Source organism: Coregonus lavaretus (genome assembly GCF_964263955.1).
Source record: "Coregonus lavaretus genome assembly, chromosome: 4".
In the NCBI taxonomy this organism is placed as follows: domain Eukaryota; kingdom Metazoa; phylum Chordata; class Actinopteri; order Salmoniformes; family Salmonidae; genus Coregonus; species Coregonus lavaretus.
Genome location: NC_139991.1, coordinates 19,021,143 through 19,025,197, shown reverse-complemented (window position 1 = coordinate 19,025,197; position 4,055 = coordinate 19,021,143). Strand labels below are relative to the sequence as shown.

Genomic DNA, 4,055 nt, shown 5'->3' with positions numbered 1-4,055 from the left:
GTTTTTTTCAATATGCTGCTTTTTTTATTTGTATCTTTTTATTTCAACACTAGTTAAATGTATCATGGCCAGTAAACAGGTATTGGGAATTTGTTTACCCACACTTATTTGTTGGGTGTTCTGTGGTCAAATAGCCACAGAACTGTGGACTGCTCTATTATTTAATTTTTATCAGAAGAGCTTGTAAAATACAGAATGAATTTGGGAAAGTTGGAAACGCTACCTTGGCATTTTACTGAATTGACAAGTATTTACTGTATTACACAGCAGGCTTCATGCAATTATAGTTCTAGTCCTTTCGGGGTCTATTATTTTCTTGTCATTTAAATTATATACTTAGTGACAGCTCCCAAATATACTGAACAAAAATATAAATGCAACATGTAAAGTGTTGCTTCCATGTTTCATGAGGTGAAATAAACAATCCCAAAAATTTTCCATAAGCACAAAAAGCTTATTTAGCTCGTTGTGCACAAATTTGTTTTCATCCCTGTTCTTGACCATTTCTCCTTTGCCAAGATAATCCATCCACCTGACCGGTGTAGCAAATCAAGAAGCTGATTAAATAGCATGATCATTACACAGGTGCACCTTGTGCTGGGGACAAAAGGCCACTAAAATGTGCAGTTTTGTCACAACACAATGCCACAGATGTCTCAAGTTTTGAGGGAGCGTGCAATTGGCATGCTGACTGCAGGAATGTCCACCAGAACTGAATGTTAATTTCTCTACCATAAGCTGCCTCCAACGTCATTTTAGAGAATTTGGCAGTAGTCCAACCAGCCTCACAACCGCAGTCCACGTGTAACCCTGCCATCCCAGGACCTCCACATCCGGCTTCTTCACCTGTGGGATCGTCTGAGACTAGCCGCCCGGACCGCTGAAGAAACTGGAGTATTTCTCTCTATAATAAAGCCCTTTTGTGGGGGAAGAAAAGGAGGACATAGGCCCAGTGGGTGGGCCTATGCCCTCCCAGGCTGCGCCCCTGCCCAGTCATATGAAATCCATAGATTAGGGCCTAATTTATTTATTTCAATCGACTGATTTCCTTATATGAACTGTAACTCAGTAAAATCTTAGAAATTGTTGCATGTTGCGTTTATATTTTTGTTCAGTATATATTGTAACGATGACTAAAGGTACACTAAGCAAGTTTTAGTTGCTAATGAATTCAGTGTTGACTATGTTTTCTCCTTAAACTATACAATCCTTAGAATTTCTTGACAATATTTCTGGCCATTTAGCGGACCCTCTTATTGCATGAATCTGAAACCACTGTGAAATTAGCCACATTAAGCTTACCAGTCAAGCCACTATGTGTATTGGACATTCATATTGCACTGTACAGCCTTACCTATGGATTGTGGATCAATGAACTGGGGTATCAGTTTACTCAGTGACACCCACAGAACACAACTGTGAAGGATTACACAAATATTAGTGTCGTAGCTCATATTGCGGGACTTTGACTGTGGGAAATCACCTCCCCTGTCAGCCTATTGTGAGTATTGACATTCATATTGTACTGTACAAGTGATTTCCCACAGTCAATGTCCTGCAATAAGAGCTACACCGCTAATATCTGTGACCCTGGGTGTCACTGAGTAGACTGATACCCCATTTCATTGATCCACAATCCATAAGTAAGGCTGTACAGTGCAATATAAATATGCACAGTAGGCTGACTAAGCCCACAGTCTAAGTCCTACAATAAGAGCTATGATGCTAATATTTGTGTAAACTATTCATAGTTGTTCTGTGGGTGTCATTGAGTAGACTGATACCCCATTTCATTGATCCACAAGCCACAGGTAAGGCTTTACAGTGAAATAGGTATGCCACCAATGCAATTCTGAAGTCTTATACATCCAAAGTGCGATTTCAACTGATTGTTAAATGTATATAACATTCCCACCTTGTTTAACATTAAATAGTCCAAATATGACATGATTCCACTATTTGTATCCGTTTGCATCACTTTCAATTAGGGACTTTTATTTTGAAGACGAACCGCAAATTCCACTATTGTGGCTAGCTTCACATAGGTCTCACAACGGTACAGTCTGCCCCCACCCGCGGAACTCCAGTCCCTGCAGATGATCTGGAGGAAATGTTATGAAGACAGGTTTTAAGCCAATAATCATACGTTAGCAAGCAACTAGCTAGCATTTCACAGGTAAAAATTAGAACGTGTGGATTTAAAGCACACATTGAAGAGCTGCTGAATCACCATCTCTGGAAAATGGATCCAGGATACTAATTACATCTCGCTATTTGAAATACGTGTCAATTCATCTCCTCACTGGCTTTCTTTATACCACCAGCAACATACCAGGCCGACGACAGCTAGCTAGCGGGTATTGCTAGCCACCTAGCTAACATACTGCTAGCTACTGGTAAGATGTTCTTGCATTTTCAATTCGTATCTTTCTTTGTAGCTAATTTCACAACTATCACAAGTGTGACAATGTCAGAGTACAGCTCGATCAGATATATTATAATGTTACTTGCCATGGTAAACAAACTTAAAGATAGATAGCCAGCTACTTATGATAGCTAGTAAGTTAGCTAATGCACTCGTGACGTACGTATCAGTGATGGAGTTGGTTTGCTCTGTGTCCTAGAGGATGCTGATTATTTATAGATGGTAACAATCAGCTAAATACTGGAACAACAATTAAATGCAGGTCGTTGTAGATACAATATCCACGTCCTTATTGAAATTTTAATTAAACATGGGACTTTGGAGGTAGCTTTGCCGTTTCACATAATTAAGTCACCTTCACCACTGTTTCGTCATTATTCCGTCAAGACAACGCGAGGTAGTATCATACCTCAACTCTATCTAGCCAGCAAACCAGGCTATGTAGCTAGCCGAGAAGGGTGCCATTGCGGCCCGTAGTTTGGGGCGTTCCGAACCCCTCTTTATACTTAATATGCCATTTAGCAGACGCTTTTATCCAAAGCGACTTACAGTCATGTGTGGATACATTTTTACGTCAAGACAACGCGAGGTAGTATCATACCTCAACTCTATCTAGCCAGCAAACCAGGCTATGTAGCTAGCCGAGAAGGGTGCCATTGCGGCCCGCAGTTCGGGGCGTTCCGAACCCCTCTTTATACTTAATATGCCATTTAGCAGACGCTTTTATCCAAAGCCACTTACAGTCATGTGTGCATACATTTTTACGTATGGGTGGTCCCGGGGATTGAACCCACTACCCTGGCATTACAAGCGCCATGCTCTACCAATTGAGCTACAGAGGACCACAATACTTCTATTGGTCCATTTTTAAGTTAGGACTCTGGTACAAAGTCGGGAGCGGGGGGCGCTCCAGTACAGTAGGGGGCTGTAATGCACCATAACATTGGATGCCAACTGCTTGTAAACCCCACAGAAGAAGTGACGGGGCAACAACCTGTAGCTAGTGATGGGGAAACTAAGCTTCCTGAAGCGTTGAGGTTTTCCACCCAATTCTGACGAAAATAGGTTCATTACTCAAGGCTTTGACCAACACAGTTACTATTGGCACCTGCTGGTCAAAAATAATTTAGAGCAGGCAAATTATTATACATGAAGTCCCACATCCCGTAGCGCGTGCGCAACATAGCGTTTTTGTCTTCTACCAAACCACTACCAAACTAATACCAAACCAATCAGGTGGCTGTTCAACGAAACGAAGCTTCGGACGTCATTGATCACATGCTTCTGATAAATTGATACAGGCATCGGCACACTGCTTTGAAGTACACTGCTTAGCGATTTCATTGCGTGCCTCAGAGCTCCGGTATCAAACATAGCATCACTAGGTAGACAGTATCCTTCGCCCCCGCCTATCGGGCACTGCTTTCCCGCAGTTCTGTTAACGATGGCGAGGGCAGGTGTTCGGCAGGCGGGAGCAAAGCACACTGTGCTAGCTAGCTAGGACTCCAGTACACAACAGGCGGGATAGGTAGCTAGCTATCACACCGGTAGACTGTACTTCGCTCCCGCCTGTCGGGCACTGTTTTCCCGCAGTTCTGTTAACGTAGGTGAGGGCAGGTTAGTGAAGGAC

The 4,055-nt window shown here is 42.5% G+C and overlaps 1 protein-coding gene across 1 annotated transcript in view; it reads left to right on the top strand.

Annotated features, from left to right (window-relative positions):
* The first annotated feature begins 2,112 nt into the window (after positions 1-2,112).
* The window catches only part of LOC311128062 (MAP kinase-activating death domain protein-like), an 88,460-nt gene continuing 86,517 nt past the window's right edge, over positions 2,113-4,055 (top strand). Inside the window, exon 1 of the mRNA XM_084160017.1 lies at positions 2,113-2,396. The gene's annotated coding sequence lies outside the window, so the exon portion shown is untranslated. The remainder of the gene's footprint in view (positions 2,397-4,055) is intronic.